A 15,094-nucleotide genomic window follows, 5' to 3' on the forward strand; every position below is an offset into this window, starting at 1 on the left:
ACAGCTGGATTTATTTGTATTGCAGTTAACGTGGAAATCCCTGAAGATAAATTAGTGAATTTTTCACAGAAAATCCGCGTTTGTTCTTTATCACATGAAGAATTAAAACGATATAAACGGAGTGATATTGACAGCAACGTTCAGACTGTTGAAGCGAGACACTCGAATTGCAATCAAATAGGTAAGAGGAATCAGATGCAAAAACTGAAATAAACGTCACCTTTCTTGAATACAGTTTCTGGGAATGGTTATGACTATTACTGAAAAAATGTCCAGGCACATCGAAACGTTGAAATGCGACATGGAGATACGCAAACCGATACTGGGGACAACCTCAGACAGTTCGGTTTCCCTGGGAAATTAATGTATCCCGATTGAAGACTATGCTCGCTGTCCGTGAACTGTGTGGAGTTGATACATGATCGTTTTGACGAAAAAAGCATCCGAAAATATAGAAAATATGAAATAATTTTCACAATATGACTAGCCCTTCCAAACTGAGGATTGCAGTTCTCTATACACTGTAGTTTTCTGTTCTTTCAGTACTATAGTGAGTCTACACAACGGCTGTCCCACTCAAAATGTGATTAACGACGTTCTTCCTTGCGTTGTTAGAACTTCTCTGGCACCTTAGACAATATTTTGGATGCTTTTCCAATAACACTCCATTATTAATCTCCTTACAGATGCCGAGATATTGGAGTCACGAGGGTGATATCATTCACACAACACTTTGTGCATTACTACAGAAAAAATCTTATCGATTTTCGTTTACGATAAATGCAAAAAATAAGATTAATCATGTACTAAGTAACTGCAACATTTTTTGTACATCGTTTGTGTACTGACACCAGTGCTAACATAACAGAGTGTAATTTGTTTTGTATTATAGTCATATTATAAAATTAAAAATAAGTGAACATAGCCAGTTTCAACATCTAGGGACCATCTTCAGAGTTTTACTGTCCGAGCACAGTGTAAAAGGAAAAAGAAAGAGGATTCGTCATAGGGATTCGATGCCTCTGAAACCCACATGTACCGCGGGGTTAACTTGCAACGCTGCCTATGATAAATAATTTTCCCACCTGATAAAAAGTTGTACAAAAACATCTCATCTTACTGCTTAGCGAAGTCTATCTACTTTTACAAACACATTTACGAGATGCTGTGTTGAAATTTCGTGTCACATAAGCTGAATACAGTGCTTGTTTCTTTGACGAGGACACTGTCGGTTTCCCAAGTCTTCCTCCTCTGGTTGAGACAATGCCTCGACTCTGATGATCATGATGTTGACGAGACTAAGTCTTAGCTTTCGTTCATGTTTTTATAATCACTTCGACAGTCGTCAGACTTTATATTGTACTTTCAGTAAATTGACCTAATAGTATTGTGAATGTTAAGTATTACTGCCTTATTTCTCGTTCTCCACCTTTCACTTCTTCCTGTTAAATCTTTTTCTTCCCCAGAGGCGCAGGGACCGATTCATTAAGCCAGACTCACTTGCCTGCCACATTATAATTGGCCTTACTCTTCTGAGTTTTTCTCGGAGACGCGCATTATCATTTTAGTTTCATGATACGTTTGCATCCGTGTTCGCTCGATTGTAAGGCCTGATCTGACTGAAACAGTTACCAAAAGTGTTCACTTAATATCCAGTTCGAAAGTGACCATTTTCGGCCAATGTTTTTATTCAGGGCTACTAGCAGCATTGTGCGCAATTATACCTAGAAATAAACGCTATCTAATAAATTAGATACCTCTGTGGAATGAGGAGACACTAAAACTTTAATCATCAGTAGTCCAGGGACGATTTCTGCCGTGTACATGCAGTGCAGGGATCATATAACTGCCTTACGTTATTCAGTACTGTATTGTCCTCGATAAGCCACGCGGGAATCGATGGATAGTTTAATATTTTTCTACTAAGGTGACAGATCAATGAAAAATAACAGCCCACAGTATGAAAGAAGCAGTAGCTAACCTCCACGAAGAGCTCAAGTCTTGTAATGTGTGCTCTCCGGAATGCCTTTATATTATTAAGCAGGCGTCGAGAAAGCCTTTATCCGAAGAATGACGAAAGATTACGTCTCCAGCAGTACGTTTCTTTAACAGGTACCAGTATCAATTTTAAATGCAGCTCGGAATTTCTTTTTCCTCTGGGCGATATAAAGACGTCAACAGAAAATCCAGGGTATACTTAGGAAGGCAGACGAGCGTAATCAAAGAGCTAAAATCGTCCTGATCACTTCTTCGAACTTTCTGAATGCACGTGACCCAACCCTGATACTTTAAATTGCCGAAGGAGAGAGACTGTATCGTTCATTGTCATATGACGGCCTAACGCTGCGGCTAACAGCATCAGGTATGGGGAACTTGTGAATCACTCTTCATTCAGGCAGAGATTTATCATATTTCCAGTCGGTTAAAGTCATTGTGTCAGTCATTTACTGACGCCTATATTTCATTGAGGATTCTATCTCGTTAGTTCATTGTATTTGCATACATATTAAGTTCATAAGTAGAAGACGGCAAGGTCGATTGGACTTGTGTTAAGACATCAGCGAATGACTTGCGTGATATAACTTGCATGGTACTAGGTGGACCTGCAGAGGTCAGAAACAGTAGTGTAAGATACACAGATGAGTATCTCCAGGAAATAAGCGAAGACGTGGGAAGGAAGTACTTCTCCGACATGACATAGGAGAGCGCAGGGGAGAGCGTTGTGGCACGCCGCATCACAAGTAAACAGCTGACTGATTGAAATAAAAAGTGGATGCCTAATTCCCACTGACAGTGTTTTCTGTGACAATGAAGTTTATGTATATTTTCTTACAACGATCTGTAAGGTTTAAATACGTAAATAACGGTACCTCTGACGACTGTGATTGTGATATAATACACAACATTTATCTTAAGTTTGCCAACGGTCTTGCGGCAATGGTGACACTTGTTCCCGTTAGATCACCGAAGTTTAGCGCTGCTGTCTGGCTGGGCTAGCACTTGTATGGGTGACCATCCGGTCTGTCGAGCGCTGTTGGCAAGCGGGGTGCACTCAGCCCTTGTGAGGCAAACTGAGGAGTTACTTGATAGAGAAGTAGCGGCTCCGGTCTCGTAATTTGACATTGGGCAAGGAGGGCGGTGTGCTGACCACATGCGCCTCCATAACCGCATCCAGTGACGCCTGTGGGCCGAGAATGACACGACGGCCGGTCGGTCCCTTTGAGCCTTCAGGCCTGTTCGGGAGGAGTTTATTTCAGTTTTTAAGGACGGAGGGCAACAGGCAGATTCCATATCTCCTGATTTCCGGAAAGAATTTTACACGGTGTCCCATTGCAGACTGGTAATGGAGGTACGAGTGTATGGAATAGGTTCTCCGATGTGTGGGTGGGTCGATGACATTTTATATAATAAAGTCAGTATGTTGCCTTCGACGGCGAGTGTTCATCAGAGACAAGGGTGTCGTCAGGTGTGCCCCACGGAAGTTTCATAGGACCGCGATTACTTTCTGTGTGCATAAAAGAGCTCATGGGAAGGACGGGTAGCAATCTGCGGCTGTTTGCTAACGATGCTGCGGTGAATGGGGAGGTGTCACAGTTGAGTGACTGTACGAGGATAGAAGGTGGTTTAGACAAAAGTAAGTTAATGCGGGTAAGTAGGAAACATAAATACGTAATGTCCGGATACAGTATTTGAAGTATCCTGCTTGACACGGTCACGTCGTTTAAATACGTTGCAAAGCGATACGAAACGGAACGAGCAAGCGTAAAGAAGACAGCATCTCGGACGCTAGTGCGAGTTATTCTTGAATAGTGGACGAGGTTGGATTAAAGGAAGTCTTCGAAGCATTCAAATGCGGACTGTTTGTTACCGGTACATTCGAACAACACGCAGGTGTTAAGGAACTGAAATGGTAATTAATGAAAGAAAGCTGTAGTTCTTTCCGAGGAATTCTAACGACATTTAGAGAAGAGGGGTTGAGGCTGACAGCAGGATGATTGTACTGCTGCCGGCAATATACATCGCGCGTAAGGACCACGAAAATAAGATACGAGAAATTAGGGCTCATAAGGAGTCGTACAGACAGTCGCTTTTCCCTTACTCTGCTTGCGAGTGGAACAGGGAAGGAAGTTACTCGTAGTGGCACAGAGTACCTTCCGTTACGCACCGTACGGTGGCTATCAGAGTATCTGTGTAGATGAAGATGTAGATATGACAAGTTACTTTCAATTACCTACAAGACTGCCAACGCATACATCCCAGTACAATCTGCTGTACCATCAAAAGAAAATGAATGAATCACTCGCAAACGAAAATAACGAAGTAACGTTCTTTGTACAAGAGGCATAAATCAAATCACTCACTCTCACAGTACAACTAATATCGCCTTCAGTATAATAAAACACACAAATCAGTCACCCTTAAGGTGTGTAAGTAACGAATACAAGGTAGCTACCGTGTTTAGGGAACGCATTCGTACACCCAGTGTGCCATCACACAACAACAATTATACGTTACACCATAATCGTATACTTTATGCCTGTACTATTACTTGTTAAGCAATACACTCAGTTCACTGCTTACACTCTACAGCACTATAGTGAACCACGTTACCACCAAAATGTAGCTGTCGGCTTCCAAAACGCTTAGGTAGTGCTCCTCTTTACACGCAGAAGCCCCATCTCTGCCCCCTCTGGAATCGCAGCCCTCAGGCCTAGGAAACGTTAGCAACCTCTCCACGAGGTTGTTTCTGTCCACACGAAGGTCCCGCCTCATGCTGACCATTAGCAATGGGCTATAGTCAGCTGCTTGGCATAGGAGAAGGCTTCCCGTTCTCGGTCGTGGACCAACTGACTACACTCGTCCGCCATAGCTCCACCTTGGTCTCAGCGCTGCTCGCGGCAGTCCCTTGCGCCTGCAGGCTGTCTTGTTGCGGCACTGTCGCAAGAGACTACCTGTCGTGACTCTCTGGCTGCGGGGAGACAAACGTGCTGCTTGATATGGCAGAGCCGGCATGTCCCACTACGGCTCTATGTATTTAGAACGGCGAAAATTTTTTAAACGAGCCCTCAGGTTATGAACCGCTACTGTTATGAGTTTTCCATGTTTTCAGCCATTGTAAATAAACGACCTTTACTGTACTGGGTCAAAAATGAGTGCACGAGTAGTGAATAAGATCCTTACACCTGTGGTTAAGTTTATCGTTGTTCGCATGCTAGTCAGTCATATATGCAGCACTGAAACACCATATTTTAGTCACAGAAGCGACAAGGAAATTTGATATCTGTGAATTGATAGAAATTATCTGGATTATTTTATTACAGAGATGAGAACTTATTTGTAAACGCATGATATTGATTCTATTGAAGGAGGAGACATTTGGAGGAATTTTTCAAGGTAATCAATGAATGCGCAAGGATGAAACGTTTGCTTGTCAGAACGATTAAATGAAAGAAATCCTTGTCCCTCACATAACTAACAATATTGACCTCTTTGTTTTCATTATGTGACAAATAAGGCAATTGTTTGGAATGTCTGTAAATTTTGTACTGAGAGAATTTGATAACTATTAGATTCTTCTTATGTTGCAAATGCACTATTTTGTCGTGTGTGCATAGCACCATATGCCACACGCAGCCACAGATTGCTTCTGACAAGAATAAACAAATTTTATAGTGAGTAGATAATTTTTCTTTAGCTGCTGCAGCTCCTGATTTCAGTCGGTACACTAGACACAAAACAGCATGCTGAGCATGAGGTAACTTACTTTGATTTCAGTGCAGATCTCACTTTGCATTCTTGTGAGTGATCATGACACAGTCAGAATTTTTAGGTATTGTGCTTATTAAACTGATTAATTTAGAGTAACAATGAAGATAACATTAAACAATTATTTTCTGTAGAGTTGAGAGTGTATTTCATTTCGTGGAAAATGCATGTCAAACTTCATGTTATATAACTTTCATTACAAACTTCATTAGTGAGATACAGTTAAATAGTTTACGCTAAGTTTCTTTTGGGCTTTGTTTTCATTATTTGGGATTCATCATTTCCCTCAGATTAATGTTTTGTCTCACGACACTGTTCACATGTGCAACACGACGGCCGCTCGGTGTCGTTGAACCTCCAAGGCCTGTTCGGACAGAGTTTAGTTGTTTTATCGTAAGTTCCTAATTCGTTTAACAAAATTGCTAAGTGTGTGTGTGTATGTGCGTGTGTGTGTGTGTGTGTGTGTGTGTGTGTAAAGCCAAGGTTTGTTTGAATGCTCCATCCGAGCAAATTGGACGAGAATATGGAATTTTGAAATTTTCTTTGTGTTTCTGTTTAAGCCACAAGCATATGTGAAAATTAGAATTGTAAATAGGCACATGCATCATTTGTTCGCTTCCATAAATATTCAAGGAGTAGCACCTACATGACGCATCAAATTCTGTTTGTTTTAAAAGGGAGGTAGATCGTTAATTAATAACGGCATATGAATCGGACAGAGAGAATATGATTATTGCTATAAAAAATATGTTACGTGACATAAGTTGAACAGCCTGTGTTCCGATTGCAGGTTGTAACTACTACTGTACTTGTGAATCCATCTTTCGGTGTATGCCGGAGGGTAGTTTGTCTATCATTTCCACTTGGCCCGTTTCCTGTTCCAGTCGGTAATGGTTCGCGGGAAGAACGATCGCTAATACCCTTCGTGTGGCCTTCAAACTCCGTAATTTTTCCTTCTTGGCCTTTCGCGAAATATACGAAGGATGAAGCAATATATTCGTCGATTATTCAAGAACTATACGCTTTCGGATTTTAAACAGTAAACGACGCCGTGAAAATGGCATCTCCCTTGCAGCGTCTCTCACTGGATTTGGTTGAACATCTCTGTCACATTTCCGGGCTTTTTAAATGAATCTACAACAAAGAGTGCAGCCATTATTTGGATCTTCTGTATTTTCTCTGTCAGACCTATCTCGTATGGATCCGCTACTGACGAGCAATATTCAAGTATTTGTGGAACGAACGTTTTGTAAGCTGCTATCTTTGTTGACGGACTATATTTTCTGAGCATTGTTTCAACGAAAATCAGTCTGGCATCTACCTTTGCTGCGAATAATATTACGGTCATTAACTTTAAATTGCACAAACGCGTTCTCCTAGATATTTTATACTCCTAGATATTTTATGGAGCGCTCTTGAGGCTTGTAACTGTGAAGTGATGGGTCTTTTTTCTATTTATACAAAATACATTACATTTCTTTATGGTGAGAGTGTTACCGCTCCCTGCACCATGCGTCGATTTTCTGCCGGTCTTCCGGCATTTCGCTAGCCTTTTGTATCTTTACGGCCTCTCTGTATATAACAGCATCGTCCGCGAAAAGTTTCACTGAACTTCCGTTTTTTTTCTCTCTATAAAGTATTTGTCTCTATCAGGACGCGACCCTATTTACTTAGACTCCTTCACTGTACATCTACAAATAAAGGACCACAGATTTATGCTGATGGTAAAAGCACATTGTGTATCGGGTCGGTTGGCAAAGTGGGCTCGATTTCTGGAGGGGTGCTATTCAAATCCCATTACTGAGATTTTCCGCGTTTTCCTTAAATTGCTCAGAGCTAATTTTGAGATAGTTTCTTCGAAACGTACACAGCTTATTTTCTTCCTATCCATGTCACCAAGACTTTTTGCTCCTTTTCCGATGATCTCGTGGATGACAGCGAGTTGGTCCCTAATTTTCTAACTTAACAACATGCTCTTTTCTGATACGCAGAAGATACGTAATCAGTATTGAAAATATTTTGGTAGTAGTAGTGAAGAGGCTAAATTTTCCCTTCGAACTAATAAGATTATCTCATGACTGAGTTTTTTCTTATCGACAGAGAGCACCTTGTCCTCAGCCGCGTTGGGTATCCGCGCAGTCTCGGGTGCCTTGCCACGGTTCGGGACGATCCCTCTGTCGGGAGTTTGAGTCCTCCCTCGGGCATGGGTGTGTGTGTTATCCTTAGCATAAGTTACTTTAAATTAGATTAAGTAGTGTGTAAGCCTAGGGGCCGAAGACCTCAGCAGTTTAGTCTCATAGGAACTTACCACCACTATTTTGTGCTCAAGTTCAAATGGTTCAAATGGCTCTGAGCACTATGGGACTTAAAATGTGAGGTCATCAGTCCCCTATAACGTAGAACTACGTAAACCTAACTAACCTAAGGACATCACACACATCCATGCTCAAGGCAGGATTCGAACCTGCTACCGTAGCTGTAGTGCGGTTCCGGACTGAAGCGCCTAGAACCGTTCGGTCACATCGGCTGGCTGCTCAAAGTCCTATAACTGTCACAGTTGCGAGCAGGAACAGAGCCTACTTTAAACATTTGCTATTCCCATGTATGTACTTAATATTGCAGTACACAATTCCACCTCTAACCAGAGTAGTATAGGACTTGTCAAGATCGATTTGTGTATCCGGAATAAATGGTAAATTTGGTATATTCTTCCATTTTATCGTAACCAAGTTCCCCACTGCTAACATTAATCCTATCTTATTCGAGGAAGTAGAGGTATTTAAAGCCGAGAGTACTGGCGTACGGTGAGATTCATTGTAAAGAGATCCTATTTTCAATCCAATAGCGGAAGTTGTTTTCACAGGCTTACAAAGGTAGTTAAGTTTCACAAGACTTAAAGATACCCAGCACTGTTGATTATGATGCATAAGCGTTGAAGTCAGTTTATAATTTTCAGTAACTGCTTCATTCGCACGAACATAAACAAATTCGTAGTACGCTACTGTATCTTCACTGATGGAAACAAATCAGTAGCGTCAAGAAAGTCTTGATTTGTATATAATACCAGCAGTTCCAGAACGAACCTTCCGCTCTGCAGCCGAGTGTACTCTGCTTTGAAATTTCCTGGCAGACTAAGTCTGTGTTCAGTAACCACGAAACCTTGTCTATCACTGGCAACGCTAATACCTACTAACTGCGGATGCCACGTTCGGCAATGCAAAATGTACATAAATAATGCGTTATTTGCAGCTTAAAACGTTCCAAACAAGCAAATATATAATTGATGAACCGACACAAAAGTTTCCTTCGTAGCACCGAGTGATTTAATCGATAAGCGCATTGGACGCGAAAGGCAAGGTTCCAGTGCAGTTCTAGTCCGGCACACAGTTTTAGCTGTGGAGTTGGTTTTACACTGGACAAATTCGGTCGAGAAGTGGCTTCGATATACACCCAGTGGCAAGATGTTGGTATCGTATGATATAAAAAATAATATTTTTAGTGGTCTCTTAAATAGCATTTCTGTTACAGTTGTCAAAGCAATATCACTATTCCGTCATACTCAAGGTTTTGTGACTGATAAAAGTAACTATCTCGGGGTCTACCTGCTTTAAATTAAAGGAAATGATCCATTTAGTGTTACCGATGTTATTACGAGAACTAGTTCTGGCAAACAAACGCATACGGGTAAACGAACTCTCACGTCAACGGAGGTATTCGGCTTTCCCTTTTGCAGCACGAAACCAACCATTTTTGACACATATCTTCCTTCTTTTTTTATGCTTACTTTCCCATCAAACTGCATTTTCATTGAGGCATTGATTTCCTGTGCATCGTGACAAAGTGTAAAATATTTTGTAGCTGATTAAAATTCTATCCGGACCCGGTACTTCCCTTTCGCGAGCAACGCTCTTACCACCTGAGCTATCCAGACACGACTTAGTAGCCACCCTCAACTTCACTTCGGCCACCACCTGCCTCCTACTTCCTAAACTACTCACAAGCTCCCCTGCTTGCCGTGCTAGACCAGCATTCCTGGAAGATAGGATACTACGGAGGAATGACTTACCAGCAGGTATGAGAATTGTTACCCATACGAATTTTTTATTTTGTAAAGGAATTTGCGTTGTTTTCGAAACGCTAATTGTACAGGTAACTTTACTTAACTTTAACGCCTGTGTATGCACTGTTATCAGTTAAGTAGCTGATTTGCAGGCAAACTATACACCACGTCTTCTGACGACGCCTTGAAGTTGGAGGAAGAAACTCTCCGGAATTTTTAAAACCCGTGAGCCGTTATTCCTTCTGCTCCGTATTAATATGTTAATGACAAAGAAAACTCCTGTTCGGTTTGTCATTTGTGGTGCTCCTAAATTTTGATCACATGTTAATATCGCCTGCGAAGGAGAATGAAAGTGGATCTTAAAGAAAAAATTTGTTGCGATTTTTTTGTGAAACTATTTCAAAATCTGTAGCTTACACACATTTGGAACAAGAAGCAGTTAGAATCTGGAAACCGCTGAGACGCGGCTTATGACAATATAATATGGAATTAAACAAACAGAACATATTCGTGCAGCTGTTATAGTGACGTCAAGAATTTGACTTATAATGGCTACGACCACCCTCAAAACGAAAATTATGGTGAAGACTATATGGATAATTTATGCGTAAAAACTTCAAAGTACTTTGAAGTGTACCTGGGATAAAATGTAAGAAATGGTAAGTAATTCATTTTGCTGTGTAGTGTTGTTGATGAAACCAATTTCATGACTTTCGTAGACTGAGCCCTGACTTCCGTATCTCTGTTTATCATCGCCAAAATACATAATCTCACCAGTCTGACGATGGTAACACAATTAACCTCTTCCCATATCGAATTATTTGTTTAGTCTTAGTGTAATTTTAATCCGACCTGATGGTCTTTAGAGTAACGACCAGAAAATGAATCACAAAAGCCTGGTTATGAAGTGAGATCAAGTGACGAATAACCATCTCAGCTGCTAAGGAAGCTTTTATTTTACTACACTAGCGTTTTCGGGTCTTAAATTCAATCCACTTTTTAGCGGAATCTGAAATTGACAATGTAGATGCGAAGAAACGTTGTACGTAATGGTGTAAGCAGTACTTAATTTGTTTGGAACAGGAATGCCAGAGTTTCGACACGAAAAACTTTTACGTTTAGATATTTAGAGTATAAGTGCAGGAAAAGAAATATATAGCTTACACTGTGCTGTGATGAAGCAAATTAAAATGATTAAGAATGTAATTTTGCGTAAATTTAAAGGTGATGCGCCCTATGATATCGCAACAATATGAGTGTTTATCATTATCTTTCCTGTGATGTAATTGGGCTCATCTCTATTATATCTACCTGACTTTTTCTTAATAATCTGAAATTGCTTCACAACTACAAAATGTAAGCTAGTTTTTTTTTTTTTTTTTTGTATTTCTGCTATGTATGTGAAACGTAAAGTGTTTTCATATGGGAACTCCTATATTACTGTTGTGTAATTGTTCTAGATATTCAGTGTGTTATTATGCCTCAGCAAACGAGGGTTCATCAGGTTAACTTCCATTCAGAAAGTATTCACTGAACTGCGGATCAAGCCCGACAAACAGGGAATTACATGCATTGAGTGAAAATAATAGTCCATTGACAATGGCTAGCTTCTAGCCGAAGGCCGGCCGGAGTGGCCGAGCGGTTCTAGGCGCTACAGTCTGGAACCGTGCGGCCGCAGGTTCGAATCCTGCCTCGGGCATGGATGAGTGTGATGTTCTCAGGTTAGTTAGGTTAAAGTAGTTCTAAGTTCTAGGGGACTGATGACCTCAGAAGTTAAGTCCCATAGTGCTCAGAGCCATTTTGAACCAGCCTTGTCTGAAAACAAATATTCGCTGTTGGCAAAACCGCATCTCCTTTGCGCATAGCCATGTTTACGCTGCATCATTTTCAAAGTGTGTCCCACGTAAACAAATGTTAAGTCGCAAAAACAGATGGCAGACCGACGGCGGCAGCTTTATGTGCTATAGGTTCGCTGAGGCAACGATGTCCTAACCGAACTTTGCCTGTGTTCTGAGACTTTTGTGTGGCCAGTCATTGGTGTTTTGGGGCTAGATACATTTCGGATTCTTGTCAGACCGAACACGTCGGAACGGTTCACACCACAGATATCCACTCAGTATCACTTAGTAACATCGCTGGTAGAATTGTCAACAAACAGATGGAAACATACAATATCGCAGATCGTCTGACGTAATTGGTGTCACGAAACTTCAACTGGAAATTAAAATTATTTCTGACCATTATTAATGTTGAAACAGAACACGCAGCCGCCTAGTACTTCAATAACAATGGAAGGATATATAGTCGGTAAACAAATAGACAGTAACAGGAATAACAAAATCGCTGATTCTCTGTCACAACTGATGCCACTAACTGTCAGCTAAAGACTGAGCACTACTATAAGTAAAGTCAGAACATACAATTGCGATATTATTCACTAAATAATCCTCGTAAAATCCGAAGGATATTTTTAGCTGCAGTAGCGAAGGCTATTCATGAAACAAGTACATAGTTGACGGGCTGCATCGCTTTCCAAAGAAGGAGAAACAAACAATATTTAACAATAACAAATAACTGCGATCACACATGTGCCATTCCACAGTATCAGGCTGTAAGCTGGCATCCGTTTTCACCTACTCTCTGCCTTTCGGTACAGCAGTGATACACAACACCAAAAACCCTAATCCATACTGTAGTCACTAATCTTGGCCATGTGCATGATGCTGATACACTTGGCAAACAAGTCTTTTGAAAGATAAGGACCTCGATGTTTTTGTTTTGGTCTGTTCCGAGCGGAGAATAAATATTAGTGTTTAACGCCTTGTCGAAAGTTTAGTCAATAAAAAATGAAAACTACGTTCGTAGAATAAAGATGGGCAGGATTCAGCAGTGATCTTACTAGTGAAAACCCATTGTCTTTCGCCTTACGGGGTGTAAATGGCCTAGGGAACACCTTAGTCAGAATGCCCAGACTGCGGTAACTATCCCTTTTCTACCGAATCTTAGACTAACGGCTAAACATCCCGAGAAAATCCCTACAGGTTAAAACAGGTCAGAGCAAAAGCTGACAGCCAGACATGAACGGTTTTCTCTCTGTATCACGCTACAAGCACCGGAACAACACAAAATTACCTCACTCGGATGAAGTTGTCTATTTTCATACCAGCGTTGATCGCATAGTCGGCGCACAGTGAAGGCAGACACACATGTGACATTATTGGGCCAAGACTTGAGACCTACTTTTACTTTTGTCACCACGATACGCTGTCTGTCAACGAGCACAGTATTCTACACTGCAGCTTCATCCATACTCCGTACGTCACTATAAACCTCATAGCAGCGAATATATTTCAGTCTACCAGTCATTAGGACTTCTTCCAGTTTCATTGTCGTATGGACCACGCGAAGAACGATTGCTTATTCATAAATATGGAAGAAATTGCTTCAAACTTCGAAAGAAGCATATATCGAAAATTATAGATAAGCTTCACATCCTAACGAACTATTATGAACAGTTCCACATCTCACTCCATGAGGCAAGGCGGAGAGTCTTGGAATTTAACCCAGAACAATGGTCCGTAGCCTACTGATCAGGAACAGCACATCTAGCCCATTTTTAGGCTTTGTACGCTGATGGAAATTTCTTCCGGCATTTGAATGTGAACAAGTTATCTTTGAAACGAAACCCAGCGGACGTTATTAACTACCTTTGCAAGGAGGTACTTAAAGTGTACGGCGGGGTCATAAGAGCTGGGTTTTCACAAATAGTGTTGAATTTATTAGGTCATTTAGACGACAACAGTACGAAATTGCAGAGAGTTGAAATGACATCAGTACTTTGTGTCCGCTGCACATGCTATGGAAGCAGTAACTACTGCTGGATACTGGCCGGCGACTTATAGGATCACGTCTAGCAAACATGGTGTGGGAAACCATACTCTACAAAGACATTACACCTCTGGCGTCTGTTGAGGAAATATTTAAGAACGCGGAATACATCCATGTTGTTGTGGTCTTCAGACCTGAGACTGGTTTGATGCAGCTCTCCATGCTACTCTATCCTGTGCAAGCTTCTTCATCTCCCAGTACCTACTGCAACCTACATCCTTCTGAATCTGCTTAGTGTATTGATCTCTTGGTCTCCCTCTACGATTTTTACCCTCCACGTTGCCCTCCAATACTAAATTGGTGATCCCTTGATGTCTCAGAACATGTCCTACCAACCGATCCCTTCTTCTGGTCAAGTTGTGCCACAAACTTCTCTTCTCCCCAATCCTATTCAATACTTCCTCATTAGTTATGTGATCTACCCATCTAATCTTCAGCATTCTTCTGTAGCACCACATTTCGAAAGCTTCTATTCTCTTCTTGTCCAAACTGGTTATCGTCCATGTTTCACTTCCATACATGGCTACACTCCATACAAATACTTTCAGAAACTACTTCCTGAAACTTAAATCTATACTCGATGTTAACAAATTTCTCTTCTTCAGAAACGATTTCCTTGCCATTGCCAGTCCACATTTTATATCCTCTAATACATCCATAAAATAATTAATTTTGTATTATTATTCATACAATGTGCCCTTCCTGTAAATGAAGACAGTGCATTCGCCTTCAAGTTTTACCAACTTGTTCTCTAAAATGTTTGTCAATTTTCCAGGCCCGCGTGATTACCAGATATTCTCCACTGAACTACAAGTAGCAATTATAGTGCTGAAATTACTGCCCAAGACAGTCTGTCGTTAGGCATATGACCGTGTGTTTTCATAAAACAGAGTTTTTACAGGCAGTATAGCACCTGAGTGAAATTCCCTTCATCGTTTGTAAAGACTCAGAGATGCCTGCCAACAAACAACCGGCTTTCATAATACGTTTGTTTGCATGACCATCTTCCGCAGCATCTGTTAAAATCAGTTACTATTGGTTATCCGTCTTCAGCTTACTAAAATTTAATTAAAAAGAATTACCCGAGACAATCGAAGTCTTTCGACATCAACCACTGCCAGTAAGGAGGGATGAAGCAGAATATGTAAAGAAACACAAATAACAACGGAAGATACTTTAGAAATATAATCAAAACCCATCTGGTGTAGTTCTCTTTAATTAACTTGCAGCAAGTTCAAGAGGGATAACCAATAATAACTGAACCAGCATTCATTTTACGGCATGGTGGCCACTTCTAACTCTACCGCAGCGAACCTGTCTTCAAACTGTCAGCGAACACACTTCTAGTGCTGTTGATCGCATGTGATAAATCGTTTATAC

The sequence above is a fragment of the Schistocerca serialis genome, chromosome 1, assembly GCF_023864345.2.
Source record: "Schistocerca serialis cubense isolate TAMUIC-IGC-003099 chromosome 1, iqSchSeri2.2, whole genome shotgun sequence".
NCBI classification, from domain to species: Eukaryota; Metazoa; Arthropoda; class Insecta; order Orthoptera; family Acrididae; genus Schistocerca; species Schistocerca serialis.